The sequence below is a fragment of the Triticum urartu genome, chromosome 7A (assembly GCF_056163025.1).
Source record: "Triticum urartu cultivar PI428250 chromosome 7A, HENAU_Tu73, whole genome shotgun sequence".
NCBI classification, from domain to species: domain Eukaryota; kingdom Viridiplantae; phylum Streptophyta; class Magnoliopsida; order Poales; family Poaceae; genus Triticum; species Triticum urartu.
Genome location: NC_141879.1, coordinates 635,279,062 through 635,300,898, shown reverse-complemented (window position 1 = coordinate 635,300,898; position 21,837 = coordinate 635,279,062). Strand labels below are relative to the sequence as shown.

The window sequence follows — 21,837 nt, the reverse complement described above, 5'->3', positions numbered from 1 at the left end:
TTTTACCGCAGTACCGGGAGGTTACCGGAACCCCCCGGGAGCTAAATGGGCCATGATGGGCCTTAGTGGAAAAGAGAAGAGGCAGCCCTACATGGGCCGCGCGCCCCTCCCCTCCCTTGGTCTGAATTGGACAAGGAGAGGGGGCCGGCCCCTCTCTCTCTTTCCCCCCCTCCACAAGTCCTATTCCAACTAGGATTGGGGGGGGGGGGGAATCCTACTCCCAGAGGGAGTAGGACTCTCCTGGCGCGCCCTATGTGGCCGGCCAGCCTCCCCCCTTTGGTCCTTTATATACTGAGGCAGAGGCACCCTAGAACACAACAAGTTGATCTACGTGATCTATTCCTTAGCCGTGTGCGGCGCCCCCAGCCACCATAGTCCTCGATAATATTGTAGCGGTGCTTAGGCGAAGCCCTGCAGCAGTAGCACGTCAAGATCGTTACCACGCCGTCGTGCTGACGGAACTCTTCCCCGACACTTTGCTGGATCGGAGTCCGGGGATCGTCATCGAGCTGAACGTGTGCTAGAACTCGGAGGTGCCGTAGTTTCGGTGCTTGATCGGCGGATCGTGAAGACGTACGACTACATCAACCAAACGCTTCCGTTGTCGATCTACTAGGTATGTAGATCATACTCCCCTCTCATTGCTATGCATCACCATGATCTTGCGTGTGCGTAGGAAATTTTTTGAAATTACTACGAAACCCATCAGAATACTGGGCAACAATTCCATTCTCAGAGAGAAACTTAGCAAAAGGTCCTGGAATTTGCCCATAAGGGGCATGCCTACCATAATACTCTCCCCCGCGATCTGATCGTACAACTTTTATTTTAGCATTTAGTTGGTTCTCAACTTCGGCTTTGAACACTGTGAATTTTTCCAAAGCTTCCGATCGATCACGTATAGGATAAATATATCCGTATCAAGAAAAGTCGTCTGTGAAGGTAATGAACGAATCAAAACCATCCATAGACTTAACATTAAGGGGTCCATATATGTCAGTGTGTATGAGTTCAAGGACTCCCGTGGCTCTTACCGCTCCTTTCTTAATCGTTTTTGCGTATTTTCCTTTTATACAGTCAATGCATTTGTCTGCATCAGAGAAGTCTAATGGAAGGAGTACGTCATTTTTAATAAGTCTATCAATTCTCCCCCTCGAAATGTGGCCTAAACGACGGTGCCACAATTTCGAAGAGGTACTCGTACCCTTTCATTTCTTCTCAATATTACATACATCACTCACATGCAGGATAGAATCATTCAATGATAACATATATAATTGGCCACGTCTGACGCCGAGGCCTACGTTCTTATTACAATAATTCAAAACAAATTGTTTGTTCCCAAACTTGCTTTCAAACATGTTATCATTTAGGCAAGAGACAGAAATCAAATTCCTACTTAAGGTAGGGACGTAAAGAACATTAGTTAAATGAAGACGGAAGCCAGTGTGGAGTTCTAAGGTGATTGACCCTATGGCTTCAACATCAACTTCGACTCCATTTTCCACCTTAAGTCTTCTTGCCCCCTTTGCCATGGTTTGGATTATACTTGAGTCCTGCATAGAATTAGCAACATGAGAAGTTGCTCCTGAATCAATCCACCAAGAGGTAATAGAGTAATCAATATATAACATTTCATCAACGAAAGTAATTTCATCAGTACCTTTCTTCATCAACCATTTGAGAAATTTTGGACAGTCAGTCTTTCTGATAATGACCCTCATGCTTGCAGAAGTTGCACTTGTTGTCTTTAGGCTTATCGTCCACCTTCTCCTTTGCTTTATATGAGTTTGATGAATTTTTCTTAAAGAACTTCTTTTGTGGCTGTTGCTTAGAAGAGCTTGCTCCATCGTGCTTTCTCTTGGAGGAACCAACCAAAAAGGCTTGGTCCTTTCCTTGCCTCTTAATCCTCTCTTCTTCCTCGACAATTCTTGGAGATATCTTCGCGATTGTCCATTTCTCTTTAAGAGAGTTATAGTTAATCTTAAATTGATCAAACTCTTCAGGGAGGGAGTCCAAGATCATGATGACAAAGAGATTGTCATTGAGCTCACATTGTAATGCCTTCAATTTGTTACAAGCATTCACCATCTTTAAAATGTGAGCCCTGACATCACCATCATTATTATACTTCCCAAGGAGCTTGTGAAAAAGTTCTTGCGCATAAACCTTGTCGGAGCCTTTGAATTGCTCCTCCAGGGCTGCCATGAATTCCTTAGGAGTATCTTTCTTGGGTAGTGCCCCAATTATGTGAGGTGATATGGATGATCTCATCACAAGCATAGCAATGTGATTTGACTTTTCTCATATCTCCATCTTGGAATCATAAGTTTTCTTTAGTTCAGCATACCCCGTGACACCAGGAGTGGGAGCCACGGGTTTATCCTCCCGTAAAGCATAATCAAACTGATGGACGGCTAGGCATAATTCCATCGAGTTCTTCCAACGAGGGAAGTTACTACCTGTCAACGGTTCGACAGTAAACGCAGCGGAAGCTGTAATGGACATGAAAAAGTTTATGAGTAATTGACATGAATATGAAATTTTACGTTGGCAAAATAAAATAGACATGCCATGTATTTTAATTTCAACTCCATGTCAAAACACCGTTGGGCAGAAAAAACATGAAATTAAAATATCATAAGTGATGACTCCTAATAATAAAACAATGTTGGTCCGAATTAAAACCAGAGTCATTTCATTCTCAATTTAGACATCAACATAAGAACAATATAAAAAAAATTGATGTCTAAAAAATTCATCATGCAAACACATAATAAATCCTGAACAAAATATCTCGTTGGTTCAATTTTACCTAGAATAATAATGTGTTCATTATATTTTTAGGCATTTTCTGTTTTAAACAGTGCAAAACATAAAAGATGTTAACTTACAGTGCACTAGAAAACACAGAAAAACGCGATGGCCCAAAACACCCACGGTTATACAGCGGCCCAACCTAGCAGTGAAAACCGTAAAGAGAAAAAAAAAATGCGCTGTGCTAAGGCAACCTGGGCTGAAGCCCGTGGCAAAAAATGGCCCATTAAGTGCTCCCAGGCCCGCAGCGGAGCTGAGCGTTGCTGCCAGCCATTCGATGGAAATCGACGGTCCGCGTCGATCACGGCTGGAACAAAACAACCGCCCGGCCAGAACCCTAGCCATTTCCCCCGCGACTCCCCGCATTTCACGCTCATACAGTGAGCGGTGACGGCGTTCGACGGCGGCTCGAGGCGCGCCGGCCATGGCGGCGCGGCGGCTGCGCTCGCCGGAGGAGCATGCAACAGGATGAATCCCGCGCGCTCCCCCGTCGAGCGTGCCCCCAGCGTCCGTGCACATGGCGCATCAAGGAGGGTAGGGACGCCGGCCACCGCGGCATGAGGAGCGATGGCGACTTGCTCGGCGTCGGCCAAACAAGGGCACGTCCATTAGAGCGGCAGCGGCGCCACTTCGTTTCGCGTGTCGTCCCGAGGACGGCGGCGTCGCGGCGTCTTCGCCCTCGCGCAACGGTGGGCGCTGCGCGGGCCCCGAAGGGAAAAGGCGAGGACGCGGCGCGTTAGGTGAGGATTCTCCTCATTCTTCTCCAATTCGTGTGCATTAGTACTTGATTTGGGGAAAAACAGTCCTAATTGCAGAATTAGGGTTCTTATGAATTGGGGATGAATTCTAGGGTTCTTAAACATAAGGGGTTGCTACTGTTGACTTGCGTGTATCCCTCTGCATAATATTTTCGCTAATGCATACGAAACAGTACTTAAGCATGATCAATTTTAATCAACTTAACATGAAAGTGAGCATTAGATCTTAACTTAGATTAATTAAAATTGATTGACCAAAAGATGACAGTGCTTAATCCGTAGCAATTAGAAAAACAACATGATGATGTACAGAGGGTATAAAAAAATAGCATGCGTATTGGGATAACCAGGGGCTAAAGCTTTCAATTTTGATCCTAAAACCCTAAACATGTCATTGATCTAAACATGATGTTGATCTACTGATCAATAAGGTAGGGATCTATTGCAATCAAGATTGGCGACTGATATCATTGTTGGAGTAATTATGCATCTATGGGATGCCATTACCAGAAACAGATTGCATCTAGATCACCTAATAAACATGAACATAAAGGGTTTAGAGATCCTTTACACGTCACGGGAGTCGACATGATCGCCTGCTCGGTGCAGGCGTGATGTAGTCGAAGCAGAGGTTCTCATCGACGTCCTGATTCCTTCAAGACGCCACCGGGATTGGCCGGGGACGGCAGCGGCGGCTGGAGTAGGTCTTCCCGTCGCTGCAGCGCTCCCCCTGATCGGATGGGGTAAGAGAATATCGGGAGGGGAGTGAAACTGTACGAGAATTGTGATCGCGCAGGCTGCCAACCCTCTCCCGTACCCCCTTTTATCTAGCGTTGGCGACAGGGAACCTAAACCATCAATTGGTTTGGGTGCCCCCAATCAGGGCGCCTTAGTTGGGATAAAAAGCCCACGTACGTTGGTGCGTGGGGCCTTTTCATTATCATTATCTTTTTCTTTTTTTTCTGTTAGACTAATAGATCTAACTGCCTGTTAAGCCATCAGATCAAAACCAACAGCGTGTAGCTACTATTTGATTCACATGAACCCAGCAAAAAGTGGTCGCTGACCCCATCAAAATAACTGTTGTGGTCACGTGGATAGCTAAATTAAGGGCCCGAAAGCCCATGAGCAAATATCAATGAGTCCATGCCCAGGCCTAAACCATGATTAGCAAACAGAAAACGCAAAAAAGCAAACAGAAAATGCACGCAGCCGAACGCCTCATCTCTCTTCCGTTTGTTTTCCAACTAGCACAATTACAATGTATTTTAATTCATGTAAATATTTCACCTCTTAACCAGGGTGATATGGTAAATGTTACAAATGATGTTTGATCAAGCAGGAGCTAGAGCTGCCGAGCTAGAGATGCAGGCTCGCCCTGCAGCACGAGCAGGAGCTACGAGCTGGGGGTCCTGTTCATCTTAACATATGTCCAGCAGACACCTCATTGTCCAAAAGAGAACCTTATTGGTAGTGTATTTGTATTAATAAATTAGCAAGGTATTCTTTTTTATTTTTAGGAAAGTGTTTTTGTATGGAACTGCCTTGGCATGCATTCAGTAATTCACCACCATGCGAAATTTTAGACTCCAATACCAGGTGACCACGAAATATTTACAACATATGAAATATTGTCTTGAAGGACAACATGAAGAATATCAGCTTACACTGGTTCTGCTTTAACATGTATTCCATTCCATAAAAAAGCTCACTCCAGCAACACAGACCACATTGTCAATCAGATGTTCTATAATAATTAAAATAATTGCATTGGTAGCCGCCACTATTGTCCTGGAATAACTCTTCACATTGCAAATCTACATTCTTCCACATAACATAGAAAACAAAGAAACTGTAACTTTTAGAGTTTAATGGCAACTCAATGTGATGGCATCACTGACAATTAACTCAACAATCGAATATCCTTGGAAAAAACATCAAGAAATAGACCAATAATGGTGAAACTCACTTATGTACCATCGTATACACAAACACATAAGAAATTCGGGAACAGTTGGGTTCAGTCTCATGGAAAGGTATCTGAGGGTTCACATAACATGAGAGAATACTATACTGCCCATGCGTTACATTCTGTCAAAGATCCATGACTCTGATGATACTGCATGGACCAGCGCACTGCTAAAGAACGCAGAAGATTAATAAGGTGAAAGAATTTTGCTAGGGACATACCACGTTCCTCGAACTGATCAAATCCTAAACTACAGAGAAGGTTCGCTGATCCAATCACCTGCAGCAGGGAAGTTACACGACGAGGGAGTTAATGATTCTTCAGTTTAGGCAGCTGTTACCTTATCAAAAAACATCTAAAGCAAGATGCAACAGTTTCGTTCAAGACAACACATTCGGCCTCTAAGTACCGTCAAAATGGCAAACCAATTTGAAACTCACAACCGAAACTATACAGTTTCAGGAAGATCTTACAAAGTTAACTGAAACGGATAGCAATGTTAAATTACTCCTTGTAGACGCAATAAAAAATAGTACTTACATACTCTGTGGAAAGATCAAACAATGAATTATATCTATGTTAATTGTACTCTAGACAGATATTTTAAAATGCCTCTCAAATCTCAATACAGAAAACAGTAACTGTCAGAAGTTCAGAACAGAACTCGCAATGGACAGCAGCATTCAGAAGGTTGTATCTTTCACTATACTCAGCGAAAATTTGAGAAAAAATTCTCCATGGAAATTTCAAACCAAATACTGAAAATACATCCATATCCCCATGGACAGATTCAGCCTTGAAGTTACTTTGAAACGCCTCGCAAAATAGGAAGTCATGCCTAAAACTGCAGTCTGACAAAAACTGACAGTAACTTCAGATAGGCATTATCTCCTAGAATACCTGACGAAAAATTGCAAATAAATATTCGTTGGGAAGGTCTTGAAAAGATATACAACTTTTATTTTAATGGCCCGGTCATATTCGACACCTAGAACCCTCAAAACGCAATCGATCAGTTACTGCACGCACTGCAAACAGAGTTGTGCAAAACAGACTTGCGAAAACAAACAGCAGGACAGGAAGGATTACTTCACTTCATACTTACAACAGATCACGCCCCTGCCCTCTCTATTTCGCTCTTTCTATCTCTTCCCTGCAGCAAACCTTCTTTCAATCTGCCTCAAACACCATAGATTTGGATTGGTGTCCTCCTGAATACTCTGGCCCCTGAGGCTTTCTTCTCCTTCTCAGAATCTGAACTTATCAAAATCACGCTAATTAGTGGAAAAGGATGCGGATTGACCTCTCACTAACACAGCCACGTGTGCCAACAAATATTTTAACCACTCACCCGGATCATTCATTGGTACAGAAAAATCACAACATAATTAAGCATATTATGCACCAGTCGAGAGAGCCGAATTAAGTGATCGGTGGCACAGCGGGATAGGCGCCCCCCGTGTGGAACCGCCCGACTCTGGAACCAACGACCAGAGCTCCGACGACAGGCGCCCGCCACGGCAGGACGGCGGGCCGAGCAGGGCGCGGCCACCACCGGGATCGCATTAGGCTCAGAGAAGTCGGTCAGGGTGGAGGACGTATCCGTGGAAGCTGCAGGACGCGGCGCCGTCCGTGGCGGAAGGGCAGAAGGAGGCGCGCACGGGCGTGGGAGGGCGCTGGTAGCCCCTGCGCCCCATGGACGGGGCCGGCCCGCTAGACAAGCGGGGCGGCGGCGGCGGCAGGGGAGACGGAGGCCCGCGGGTGTGGGAGCCGGCAACGGCCGCGGCGTCGAGTGTCGCCGACGGTAGAACGCCGCGGGCGTGGGGGGCAGTTGGGGTAGGGGTAGGAGTCCCGACGGGGTAGGCAGTGGCGGCGCGCTGCGGCGGGGCTGAGGGCGTCGGCTCGCGGCAGGGGGTAGCGGCACGCTGGAGACGGTGATGCGATTTGGAGTTTTTTTTTTCTATCCCTCTTCGGGTTGACGTCATCAGGACTGCGGGTTGATTCATACGAACTTCAGGAGCTTTTATGCAAAAGTATTAATGACGGACGATCAGAAGCATTAACTGCTTTATTATTAGGGAAAGATTCACATCTCTCCTGCTTGACTCTCCTCTATTCGTGTCGCTCGGCGCTGCGGCCGCTGCAGATTCACAATGACAACAACTATAGCCCAAAAATTGTGGTAATTATATTACGTTGCCAGATCTTCTCTCTCTTGTATATGTTCTCTCTAACCTGTTTGACTAGTACAATTTATTTTGCCCTAGTTTTTTTATTTGTTTTCTCCATGGACTTTGATCGATCTTGGCTATGGAACGGTAATATTGGAAGAGAACTTGGCCATCATATCAAGATAATGGTACCTGCATATCAAGGTCATCCATTAAACGTAGGTATGTCTTGCATTTTTCTTTTTTTTAATGCAACACAATATGTTATTTGTGATCTTGGCTATTTGATTTTTCCTACAATTTTGGTCAAAGTTGATGAAATTTGGCTTTTTAAAAAATCTATACGCATCACATTATGAAACGGTTGTGTATTGTTTATGGGTGCTATACTTTTTGTTGAAATTAGACTTTAATCTTCATAAATTTGTACCAAATTCTCATAAAAGAGTGAATGAGCGAACCCAATGGCTAAATTTTCTGGCTCCGCCCCTGAGTACCTCCGTTCCGAATTATAAGGTGCTTTAGAAATTCCAGTATGGACTACATACAGATTGGAACACGTCTATATACATCCAATTCAGAAAAAGGTTAGAACATCTTATAATTCGGAACGGAGGGAGTAGTATGTAATACATTTTCTTTCTCAAATTGAAATCCAAATGCCCCTTGCTATAGCTACATAAAGTAAATAACAATACTACTCCTGCTCTCTTTTTTCTTTGCGGAAGAAATAAAGGTGACGTGAGAAAGAAACTCTTTTTACATGTACATGAAAAAAGAAACTACTTTGTGATGTTACATGTAAAACATACATTGAGTGCGAGACGGTTGGGATGAATCTCAACTGCATGCTTCAATCATCCATTTGCCTACCGCGAATCTGCAGAAGAAAATAAAGGCAACATGAGAAAGAAACTCTCTTTCTACAGGCACATAAGAAAGAGACTACATTGCGATGTTGGTAGTACGTACATTGAGTGTTGGATGGTTGGGATGGATCTCAACTGCATGCTTCAACGACGCACGTGCCTGCTGCACGTCGGTATCCATGCCAGTTTTTCCTTTGATTTCAGCGTCAACTTTCTCGAGACGAGGGAGGTTCATCAGGCTATGAAAGTCCAAGCCATTGGTCCCTACCAGGCCGATGAACTCAAAACACTCAAGGCTGGACATTGCTCCCCGTACAAATCTGGGTTGGTTAGAATTTTCCAGTTCCAGGTATCTCAACTTGGGGAATGCACCCTCCTCCATGGTGTCAGGAAAAACAACGCCATCCTTGCAACGAATGCATAGTGTAATGAGCTCTGAGAACCTCCCGAGGATCTCCATAACCTGCGGTTCCATAGCCTTCAATTTCATATTCAAGTGGCAGAGGTTCGGGAGTATACCTGGCCATGGGAAGCCCGGTCCGAAAAAGCCCGACCCGGCCCGGCCCGACGCTGCCCCCGGACCGGGCTCGGGCCTAGATTTTGAGCCCGAAGGCCGGGCCGGACCGGGCCCGGGCCCGTCGTTTTTGCATTTCTCTGAAGGTCGGGCCGGGCCGGCCCGAAGCCCGACGGGCTTTTACGTGTTCGGGCCAGGCTCAGGCCCAGAAAACAGGCCCGATGGCCGGGCCGGGCCGGCTCGGGCCCGGGTTTTTTTCGTCGGGCTTGGCTAGGCCCAGCCCGAAGCCCGGCCCGGCCCGAGGTATGGCCAGGTATATTCGGGAGGCATGAGGTGTTAATCCACACTGGCAGCCCAGGAAGCAGGCCATGCACTGTCAGATGACGGAGGTGGCCAAGGGCCACGGAGCCCGCGTAACCAGACCACTGCTTACAATCTCGACTCCAACAATCAACCATTATGACTTGAAGTTTTTGCAGATTGGCAAGATGTCCCATCAAATCTTTCAACAACATATTATCATGCTCCTCAAAGAGTACTTCGAACACTCTCATCTCCTTCAGCTTGCCCAGCCCCTTCAGAAAGTCTGTAGAGACAGTGTGCAATTTTAGCTCTTCCAGGGATGTTAGATTCGTGCAGTCCAACACCTCCATGCTAGAACCAGGAAAGCGCAGGCACTTCAGTTGTGTTAGCCGACCAACACTTTGAGGCAGTTTTTTTATGCCACTTCTGCCCAAGTCCAGTACCTGCAAAAACCTTAGGTCCCCAATTTCTTCAGGGACCTCTAAGCTCTCAAGCTGGTCCGATATTCCAAGGTAGCTCAGGTGAATCAGCCTCTCAAGATGCTTGAGATGATAAGGAGAATCTTCGGGCTTCATAGAGAATTGCTCACTTCCCATGAAAGTGCACTCTTCTAAAGCCAACACACGTAGAGCTTTAAAGTTTGAAAGCAATGGCAACATGCTGAAATGACACATGGTGGCATTATATGACCTCACTTGATGCATGCTCATGTTAGCCACAGATCCATCCTGCTCATTTTGTATGGCTAACCTACGAGTGGTGCTATGCGAAGATGTGAGTTCCCTAATTTTTTTGGAAAAGGGGTGATACCCCGGCCTCTGCATCAGAGAGATGCATACGGCCATCTTATTAACCAAATAAAGTAATGTCAACATGGTTCCAAAGGTCTTCATAAATAAAAAAGCACCAACAGCTCACCCAAAGCCAATAGGGGCTAGAAACACCAACTAGCCAAGAAAAGACGCCACAACCGGCTGGCTAAAAAAAGATAGGAAATCTAAATGCCTATCCTATTACATGACCGCCATCCAAACCGTTTGAAGATATCCCGAGCTACCATCTCCCAGCGGAAAGACCCAGTAACCAAATGCTCCCTGGCCTCCATCTGGGTGAGTAGCGACCATGAACGGATCAGTGTCGTAGTTCGGAATATGACCTGCAAAAAATGTATACATGATATTCTGTTAAAAACCAAATCATTCCTGCAAGTCCAGATAGTCCACAGCAAAGCACAAACTCCAACCCGAATATGTCTCGCTAAGTTAGGCTCAATCCCATTAAGCCAAGTCCCAAATAACGCAGAAACAGAATTCGGTGGATTAATACTAAAAGCAATGTGGACCGTCTGCCAAAGTACCTTGGCTAACGGGCAATCAAAAAAGAGATGTTTGATAGTCTCATCCCGATCACAGAAACTACACCTAGTAGGTCCTGTCCAATTACGCTTTATGGACAAACCACATAAACACTTTTATTTTCAAAGGAACTTTTACATCCCAAACATGCTTGGACGTAGGAATGGAGTTTGAATTGATAACATCAATATACATTGATTTAACCGTCAATACTCCAGACTTAGTCAATTTCCAGCGTAATTCATCGGGTTGTTGTGAAAGCTGGACGTCCATCAGTCTCCTAACTAGATGGAGCCATTCTTCCCAACGATTGCCCGCTAGCGTTCGTCGGAACTGAATATTAAGGGGGATAGATTGAAAGACCGATGCAACGAACACCTCACGTCGTTGAGCAATGCGGTATAAAGACGGATATTGGATGGCCAAGGGAGTCTCGCCAAGCCAAGTATCCTCCCAGAAACGTGTATTCGTGCCGTTTCCAATAACAAACTTCATCCTATTAAACAACGATTGTTTGACTTTCATCAAGCCTTTCCAGAAAGGTGAATCGGTCGGCCTAACGGTAACCTGGGACAAAGTTTTTGTCTGAAGGTACTTACTGCGAAGGATTTGAGCCCACATAGCATCAGTCTCGAAAGAGAGCTTCCACAGCCACTTGCTAAGGAGGCATTTATTCTTAACTTCTAGATTCTCAATACCTAAACCCCCTTGATCTTTCGGTCTACATATGATGTCCCATTTAGCAAGCTGATATTTTCTTTTGAGCTCATCCCCCTGCCAAAAGAAACGCGATCGATAGAAGTCCAGTCTCTTCCTAACACCAACTGGGACCTCAAAGAACGATAGGAGAAACATTGGCATACTCGTGAGCACCGAGTTAATCAGGATTAATCGGCCTCCGTATGACATGAGCTTACCCTTCCAGCAACTCATTTTTTTCTCAAACCGATCCTCGATGCACTTCCACTCTCTGTTAGTCAGCCTACGATGGTGGATTGGGATCCCCAGGTAAGAGAAGGGTAACTCTCCCAACTCACACCCAAACAATTGCCTATAAGCCTCCTGTTCATCTTTGGCCCTACCAAAGCAAAACAGCTCGCTCTTATGAAAGTTAATCTTTAACCCGGTCAATTGTTCAAATAGGCATAACACCAGCTTCATATTTCTCGCCTTGGCCAAGTCATGCTCCATAAAGATGATTGTATCATCAGCGTACTGAAGGATGGATACACCTCCATCAATAAGATGAGGTACCAATCCGCCTACTTGACCATTTTCTTTAGCCCTTCCTATCAAAATTGCTAACATATCTGCCACAATGTTAAACAAGATAGGGGACATCGGATCTCCCTATTACTCTTCACTAAAGTAACAGCACTTTCTTCCTTTGACACAAAATGGATCATATCAAGGACCAAATCATGCACACGGCAAGCATATATGATGCTATGACATGGATACTCTACTGCCTGGATCATACTTCTATCTATGAGCATGTTGAAGTATCTCTCTCCAACCTCAAATAGCCCTTTTCCTGCTTCCTCAGGGACATATCCTTTGGCTACCCACTTCCATATTAAAATGTCTTTATCTATCTCATAATATTCAGGGTATATGCTTAAGTTTAATAAGCAAATTCATGGATAATATGGAAGATCATAGTAGCTATATAGCAATATCTTTCTTGTGTTATACACTTCTTGGTTATCTTCATTCCCAAAACCAATGGAGTCATACACCTCTGACCAATCTGTTACTGGTTTACTAGCCAATAAGCTAGCTATTGTAATGATAGCTAGCGGTATCCCACCACATTTCTGCAATATCTTTTCAGATATGTTAACCGGTGGATCACAAGGGTTTTTGCTTTTACCAACAGATAATCTCAAACTGAATAATTCCTTTGATTTACCAGGAGAAAGGGCTTCTAAGCAGTAAATGTCACATGCCGCTTGTGCCACTTCATAAATACGAGTAGTTGTGATTACTCTACTTCCGCATTTACTATCAATGAAAGCACATTTGATTAGATCCCATAAACCCATATCCCATATATCATCAATGACGATGAGGTACCTATTCACAGACAGCGTGAGATCCATGGATTAGTAAAATAGAAAAGGAAGAAATATGGCAAGCATCTCAGCAAAGAATCCAAAATGGCGTTATTAATTCACGACAAGGTGCTTTAGGACAACTGAGACATAAGTAAATGATTAATGATGAATGGAAGCCACTATCAAAATACATGCAAGGGTTTGATTAAATCCACTCTATTAGAGTTTTGTAAAGTTAACTCCACAATCAAATATAGTTTATACAATACATCACAATACATCACAATACATCTATTTTTTATTCTTTTTCTGAACTACTCCCTCTGTCCCGTAATATAGGACGTTTTCGCAAGCTATCATAGCTTACGAAAACATCTTATATTATGGGACGGAAGGAGTAACATTTATTCATGTTAGGTGCACATAATTGCCAAGAACATTTGACCGTAGGTAAATCTGGACTTTTTTTGCTTCATACATGTAAGAACATGCAGATGCAATCTAAATCTAATTGATGTAAAACATCTGCAGGAAAATGAAGCACCCATTTCCGCCTCACTCTTTATCACATCCGCTTAAAGGATACCATATAGTAAATATGCATTTTCAAAGTAGGTGAAATTAATTGGAATGAACATTTGAAAATAGGCCAAATATGGAAAAAAAATCTTAAACATATAAGAGTATGCCAATACAAATCTGAATCTTAACTGATGTGAAAATCTGCAAGAAAGTGAAACGCCCATTTCTGCCTCACTTTTTTATTATGACCACCAAAATTTGAACTATATAGTAAACATGCATTTGAAATGAGGTGAGTTTCTCATAGCATGGACATTATGACGGGTAGTGGTACCTCTCGTTCACAAGCAGCTCTCGGAGTTTAATAATAAGAAGGTGCACATCCAAGATTGTTGCATTGGAACAAGAGGCTTTGTCGACTTGGCTGAAAATACCCATGAGAACATTCTCCAGGTTAGGATTTTGACCCACCAAATAAAAAGCCTTGCATTCAAATTCCGTTTGCAACTTATTATAAACTGCTTTGGCAAGAGTTGTCTTGCCAAGTCCTCCAGATCCAAAAATTGAGAGTATCTTGAGCTGCTGCTTGGACACAAAGTCATCTCCATCTGCCAGTCTCTTGATTAGCTCGTCCCTTGGCTCCTCGATGCCAACAAGCTCTCTCTGATCTTTGAACTGAGCCATCAGCCGAGGGTCAACAATGGTTGTAGCAGCTAGACTTGCCTCAACATCATCAATCTTGTACCAGTCACGCTGATCCGTCACCTCCTGAACCTGATCCTTGATGGCCTTGATCGCATTAGCGATCTGGTGGCGGGTCTTGCCTTCCGTGAACAAGTTGGACACCTTCTTCACGAACCCTTTGAAGCTGTCTTGGTCAGCAGCTGGTTCAAAGCCGTGGACGCCCACCATGAAGCGTTCAACGACATCCTCCATCTCGTATGCCAGCTCCCTATCATCACCGGCCCAGATCTTGGAGTTGTCATCGAGCTTGTCACGCGGCACCATAGCCACTTTGCGGAGTGCGGTGTCTATGCTCCTCATCTCCCTCTCGAGAAATTCTACATCTTTCTTCACGCCCATTTGCAGCTTGTATTCTCCGTGGAGGAGCTCGAATAACTTGGGGAGGAGGGAGCCCATGGCCACCGTCGCAAGGTCCATGGCTCGAATGATGTCAGTACGTACATTGAGTGAGGGATGGTTGGGATCGATCTCAACCGCTTGCTTCAACGACGCATGTGCCTGCAGCATGTCGATACCCATGGCAGTTTTGCCATCGATTTCAACATCAACTTTCTCAAGACGAGGGAGGTTCACCAGGCTATGAAAGTCCAAGCCGTAGGTCGGTACCAGGCCGATGAACTCAATATACTCAAGGTTTGACATTGCTCCCCGTATAAATCTGGGTTGGTCAGAATTTTCCAGATTCAAGTATCTCAACTTGGGGAATGCACCCTCCTCCATGGTGTCAGGAAAAACAACGCCATCATCGCAACGAATGCATAGAGTAATGAGCTCTGAGAACCTCCCGAGGATCTCCATATCCTGTGATTCCATAGCCATCAGTTTCATATGCAAGTGGCAGAGGTTTGGGAGGCATGAGGTGTTAATCCACACTGGAAGCACAGGAAGCAGGCCATGCACTGTCAGATGACGGAGGTGCCCAAGGTCCACAGAGCCAGCATAATCAGACCACAGCTCAGGACACCATTGCTCCAAACAATCAACCGTTCTGACTTGAAGTTTTTGCAGATTGACAAGACATCCCATCAAATCTTTGAACAACATATTGGTGTGCTCTTCAAAGTGTAAGTTCAGCTTTCTCAGCTCCTTCAGCTTGCCCAGATCTTTCAGAAAGCCTGGAGAGACATGGTGCAACTGTAGCGCTTCCAGAGATGTTAGATTCGTCCAGTCCAACACCCCCATGCTAGAACCGCCAAAGAGCAGGCACTTCAATTGTGTTAGCCGACCAATACTTTGAGGCAGTTTTTTATGCCACTTCTGCCCAAGTCCAGTACCTGCAAAAACCTTAGGTCCCCAATTTCTTTAGGGACCTCTAAGCTCTCAAGCTGGTCCGATATCCCAAGGTACCTTATGTGAATCAGCCTACCAAGATGCTTAAGATGATAAGGAGAATCTTCCGGCTTCATAGAGAATTGCTCACTTCCCATGAAAGTGCACTCTTCTAAAGCCAACACACGCAGAGCTTTAAAGTTTGAAAGCAATGGCAACATACTAAATTGACACATGGTGGCATTATATGACCTCACTTGCTGCATGCTCGAGTTATCCACATATCCATTCTGCTCTATGGCTTCACTATTTATGGCTAACCTACGAGCAGTGATGCACGGAGATGTCCTGTTACTGTTCGATGCAGTAACAAAACCTTCGTCTTCTGATAGAAAATGAATCATATCAAGCACCAAATCATGCACATGACAAGCATATATTATGCTGTAATATGGCTTCTCTACTGCCTGGATCATACTTCTATCTATGAGCAAGTTGAAGTATCTCTCTCCAACCTCAAATAATCCTTTTCCTGGTTCCTCATGCACATATCCTTCAGCCACCCACTTCCAAATTAAATTGTCTTTTCTGATCTCAAAATCTTCGGGGTATATACCTAGGTGCAATAGGCAAAGCCGTGGATAATATGGAAGATCATAGTAGCTATATAGCAATATCTTTCTTGTGGTATCTACTTCTTTGTTATCTTCATTCCCAAAACCAATAGAGTCATAGACCCCAGGCCAATCTGTTACTGGTTTACTAGCCAACAAGCTAGCTATTGTAATGATAGCTAGCGGTATGCCACCACATTTCTGCAATATCTTGTCAGATATCTTAACCGATTCATGATAAGGGCTTTTGCTTTTGCCAATAGATAATCTCATACAGAACAATTCCTTCGATCTACCAGGAGAAAGAGGTTCTTGCTTGTAAATATCACTTGCCTCTTTCGCCACTTCAAAGATACGAGTAGTTATGATTACCCTGCTTTCACACTTGCTATCAATAAAAGCACATTTCATTATATCCCATGAACTCATATCCCATATATCATCAATGATGATGAGGTACCTATTGACATGGCAGCATGAGGTTCATTGATTAGTAAAACTATATCTAAAGTGTCGTCCTAGAAATAGAAGAATATGGCAAGCATCTCAACCAAGAATCGAAAATGGCATTATTCAATTCACGATCGACAAGGTGCTTTGGGACAACTGAGACATAAGTAAATGATTAATGATGAATGGAAAATAGTACGTATCAAAATACATGCAAGGGTTTGATTCAATCCATTCTATTAGAGTTTATATAAAGCATCTATTTTTTTTATTCTGAATTAACATTTATTCCTATTAGGTGCAGATAATTGCCAAGAACATTTGACGTAGGTAAATCGGGTAAAATTTGCTTAAAACATGTAAGAACATGCAGATGCAATCTAAATCTAATTGATGTGAAACATCTGCAGGAAAATGAAGCACCCATGTCTGCCTCACCTCTTTATCACGGCCGCTTAAAGGATACTATAGTAAACATGCATTTTTCAAATTAGGTGTAGATAAATGGAATGAAAATTTTCTTATAACACGTAAGTGTATGCCGATAGTCTGAATCCTAACTGATGTGAAAATCTGCAAGAAAGTGGAGCACCAATTTCGGCCTCACTTTTTATTATGGCTGCTAAAAATTAAACTATATAGTAAATATGCATTTGCAATGAGGAAAATCCCTCACAGCATGCAAATTAGGATGGTAGTGGTACCTCTTGTTCGCAAGCAGCCCTCAGAGTTTTTCAATGAGCAGCACATCATCTAACATTGTCGGATTGGAACAAGTGTCTTTGTCAAGTCGGAGGAGAATACCTATGAGAACATTCTTCAGGTTGGGATTTTGACCCACCGAAAAAAAAGGCTTGCATACGAATTGTGCTTGTATCTTGTCGTAAACTGCTCTGGCAAGAGTTGTCTTGCCAACTCCTCCAAATCCGAAGATCGAGAGTATCTTCAGCTGCTGCTTGGACTCACAATCATCTTCATCTACCAGCCTCTTGATTAGCTCATCTCTTGGCCCCTCGATGCCAACAAGCTCTTTGTGATCTTTGAACTGAGCCATCAGACGAGGATCAACCATGGTTGTAGCAGCTAGACTTGCCTGAAGATCATCAATCCTATACCTGTCACGTCGATCCGCCACCTCCTGGACCTGGTCCTTGATGCTTTTGATTGCATTGGCGATCTGGTGGCGCGCCTTGCCTTTCGTGAACAGGTTAGCCACCTTCTTCACGAACCCTTTGAAGCCGTCAGGGTTAGCGGCGGGCTCGAAGCCCTGGACGCCCACCAGGAAGCTTTCAACGACATCCTCCATCTCGTACGACAGCTCCCTGACTTGATTGGCCCAGATCTTGGAGTTGTCGTCGAGCTTGTCATGCGGCACCATGGCCACTTTGCGGAGGGCGGCGTCTATGCTCGTCATCTCCCTCTCTAGAAATTGCACATCTTTCTTCACGCCCTTCTGCAGCTTGTATTCTCCGTGGATGAGCTCGGCCAGCTTGGGGAGGAGGGAGCGCAAGGCCGCCGTGGCGAGGTCCATGGCTCGAACGGTGGCTTTCGTTTCGCTTGGACAGTTCTTGTACGTCAAACACTGTTGGTGGAGATGGGTGGCAGAGTTGGTGGCCGGATCTGGAGGGGGCGGGGGAGATGAGAAAACTCGGCGATGGAGTGGGGCTGGAGAGGGTGTTGGAGTGGAGACGATGGCGGATGGGAGCTGGAGGGGGTGGGGGAGTGGAGGCGCCGGCCGGAGGAGGGGGGCTGTGTGCTGGGCGCGGGGGGGGGGGGGGGGGGGGGGGGCGGGGGCGGGGGCGGGGGCGGTAAAAGCAGGCAACGGCGTGATATTTACTCTCTCTGCGTCTCCCCATCACATTCACATGGGTTGGGGGGTGGGGGGAGCAGCGGGCAGTAAAAGCAGGCAACGACGTGATATTTACTCTCTCTGTGTCTCTCCATCATATTCACATGGGTTTGTCACCAAAGGTGGCCATGGCCATGTGCGCTCTGTCATTTCCGACCAAAGCTCTCGTGCAAGACGTGTGAGCAATAATTGTGATGAGCTCACCGTGCCGATCTAGTCACAAGTAAGCAGTGATGTCATGCATGTCCTCCTTTTGGAGAGAAAAATGTTTGAGCAAAAGAAACTAGTTCATCTTTAAACAATTCTGCATGGTTGGCCAAAATAACCGTCGGTTTGTGGGATGGAGTCGGTAACCCAGCTCAAATAGATTCCTCAAATTCCGCCATTCTGATTTTTAATAGGATTCCAAATCCATGAGGTCATTTCCTTCATATCTAGGGGACTGAGGACATTTTTTGCAGGACCTCAAAAATAAAAATAAAAAGGTTGGTGGGAGGGAACTTTTGGCTCCCGCCACGGTCTTCCCAGAACGCGACCTTGCCGGAATGCCTCGACACCGGCGACCACCGAACCCTAACCGCCGCTCCGCCAAGCTTCCGCCGATCTGCCGCCGCCCCACAAGGTGCGGCCCCACGCGGGCGCCCTGAGATACGGCCGCGAGATACGCTAGCTAGCTAGCTACTGCTACAGATGCCGCCACCTGCGAGCTAGCTACCTAGCTACCGCAGCGTCGCGAGCGAGCGAGCGAGCTAGCTAGCAAGCAGCCGCTCTCGCTCGTTGCCGCCGCCACCGCCGCGAGGTAGCTGTTGTCGCCTGCTCCTCGCGTCCGCCCTCGTACGGTCCTCCTCGTGCTCCACGGTGGCGTCGTCACCGACAACACGCGCACTTCTCCTGTCCTTGACGAGATCCTCGCGGTGGGAGCGGTCGATACGGATCCAAATGTAATTGAACGAACGTTTTTAGGGGGGGTTTGTGCAATTTTGCCGGGACAATGGAATATTTTGCAGGAACTTTTTTGGCGAAACAAAAGTCATACTGTAAAAATGCAAAAAAGCATTTTTACGGTATCCTTTAAACTGATTTGTGTGGGATGGGGTATACCAGATCTGCTAGAGATGCTCTTACTTTGGGGGCAGTAAAAGCAGGTAACGGCGTGATATTTACTCTCTCTGTGTCTCTCCATCACATTCACATGGGTTGGGGGGGTGGGTGGGGGGAGCAGCGGGCAGTAAAAGCAGGCAACGGCGTGATATTTACTCTCTCTGCGTCTCTCCATCACATTCACATGGGTTTGTCACCAAAGGTGGCCATGGCCATGTGCGCTCTGTCATTTCCGACCAAAGCTCTCGTGCAAGATGTGTGAGCAATAATTGTGATGAGCTCACCGTGCCGATCTAGTCACAAGTAAGCAGTGATGTCATGCATGTCCTCCTTTTGGAGAGAAAAATGTTTGAGCAAAAGAAACTATTTCATCTTTGAACAATTCTGCATGGTTGGCCAAAATAACCGTCGGTTTGTGGGATGGAGTCTGTAACCCAGCTCGAATAGATTCCTCAAATTCCGCCATTCTGATTTTTTAATAGGATTCCAAATCCATGAGGTCATTTCCTTCATATCTAGGGGACTGAGGACATTTTTTGCAGGACCTCAAAAATAAAAATAAAAAGGTTGGTGGGAGGGAACTTTTGGCTCCCGCCACGGTCTTCCCAGAACGCGACCTTGCCGGAATGCCTCTACGCCGGCGACCACCAAACTCTAACCGCCGCTCCCCCAAGCTTCCGCCGATCTGCCGCCGCCCCACAAGGTGCGGCCCCACGCGGGCGCCCTAAGATACGGCCGCGAGATACGCTAGCTAGCTAGCTACTGCTACAGACGCCGCCACCTGCGAGCTAGCTACCTAGCTACCGCGGCGTCGCGAGCGAGCTGGCTAGCAAGCAGCCGCTCTCGCTCGTTGCCGCCGCCACCGCCGCGAGGTAGCTGTTGTCGCTTGCTCCTCGCGTCCGCCCTCGTACGGTCCTCGTGCTCCACGGTGGCGTCGTCACCGACAACACGCGCACTTCTCCTGTCCTTGACGAGATCCTCGTGGTGGGAGCGGTCGATACGGATCCAAATGTAATTGAATGAATGTTTTTAGGGGGGGGTTGTGCAATTTTGCCGGGACAATGGAATATTTTGCAGGAACTTTTTTGGCGAAACAAAAGTCATACTGTAAAAATGCAAAAAAAAGCATTTTTACGGTATCCTTTAAACTGATTTGTGTGGGATGGGGTATACCAGATCTGCTAGAGATGCTCTTACTTTTTTGTGCTCATGGTTATTACTAGTGATACTTATCATGCTATTTTTTCCTTTGCAGATCTTTCAAGGAAGATCATGCGAGGTACTAGGTGCGTCGTCGGATGCTTTATTTTGCGGGTTCAAAACTTGTATTACTCAATTAAAATCAATACAATCCATCGCAGCCAGCTCCAACACCTCCGGAGAAGCCGAATCAATCCAGTCATGGTTCTACCTTGAGCTCTATCAAAAGCAGCTAAACTGTCGTTGGCCTTATTTTTCGACCGTGAGACATGAGTAATACAAGATTGACAAAGACTAAGAAGATATCCAATCTCCTTTACTAGAAAAGCATAAGCAGAACGGTCAATACCGTCACATGTGATCATAGACACCGCCACAAGAGAATCCATCTCGACTGTAATAGGCAAATCTAATCGATGTATAGCATAGGAGAGCCCCTCCATGCATGCGCATAGTTCAACCTCCAAAGCATCTCTGCATGAGAACAGACCCCTGCACGCTGATACGTCTCTGTCGTATCTACTTTTCCAAACACTTTTGCCCTTGTTTTGGACTCTAACTTGCATGATTTGAATGGAACTAACCCGGACTGACGCTGTTTTCAGCAGAATTGCCATGGTGTTATTTATGGGAAGAAACAAATGTTCTCGGAATGACCTGAAACTCCACAGAGAGTATTTTTGGAAATAATAAAAAATACTGGCAAAGAATCAAGGCTAGGGGGCCCACACCCTAGCCACGAGGGTGGGGGGCACGCCTGCCCCCCTGGGCGTGCCCCCCTACCTCGTGGGCCCCCTGGAGCTCCACCGACCTCAACCTTGACTTCATATATTCGTGTTCGGGGAGAAAAAAATAAAGAAGAAGGATTCATCGCGTTTTACGATATGGAGCCACCGCCAAGCCCTAAACTCTCTTGGGAGGGCTGATCTGGAGTCCGTTCGGGGCTCCAGAGAGGGGAATCTGTCGCCATCGTCATCTTCAACCATCCTCCATCACCAATTTCATGATGCTCATCGTCGTGCGTGAGTAATTCCATCATAGGCTTGCTGGACGGTGATGGGTTGGATGAGATTTATCATGTAATCGAGTTAGTTTTGTTAGGGTTTGATCCCTAGTATCCACTAATTTCTACGATTGATGTTGCTATGACTTTGCTATGCTTAATGCTTGTCACTAGGGCCCGAGTGCCATGATTTCAGATCTGAACCTATTATGTTTTCATCAATATATGAGAGTTCTTGATCCTATCTTGCAAGTCTATAGTCACCTACTATG

At 45.5% G+C, this 21,837-nt stretch overlaps 2 long non-coding RNA genes and 2 pseudogenes across 3 annotated transcripts; 1 reads left to right on the top strand and 3 right to left on the bottom strand.

The window, feature by feature from the left end:
- Positions 1-1,251: 1,251 nt before the first annotated feature.
- LOC125526549 (uncharacterized) lies at positions 1,252-4,284 on the bottom strand (annotated as a pseudogene). The gene is made up of 3 exons (XR_007291769.2): positions 4,147-4,284; positions 1,664-2,495; positions 1,252-1,556 (listed from the first exon to the last, which is right to left on the bottom strand). The product of XR_007291769.2 is annotated as an uncharacterized LOC125526549 (transcript).
- Positions 2,502-5,258, top strand: LOC125526548 (uncharacterized). Its single transcript, XR_007291768.2, has 2 exons — positions 2,502-3,557; positions 4,918-5,258. It is a non-coding gene; the product is annotated as an uncharacterized LOC125526548 (long non-coding RNA).
- A 1,148-nt stretch (positions 5,259-6,406) lies between these two features.
- Positions 6,407-8,653, bottom strand: LOC125526547 (uncharacterized). Its single transcript, XR_007291767.2, has 2 exons — positions 6,896-8,653; positions 6,407-6,798 (listed from the first exon to the last, which is right to left on the bottom strand). It is a non-coding gene; the product is annotated as an uncharacterized LOC125526547 (long non-coding RNA).
- Positions 8,654-8,936: 283 nt separating this feature from the next.
- LOC125531187 (uncharacterized) lies at positions 8,937-18,031 on the bottom strand (annotated as a pseudogene).
- Positions 18,032-21,837: the final 3,806 nt, after the last annotated feature.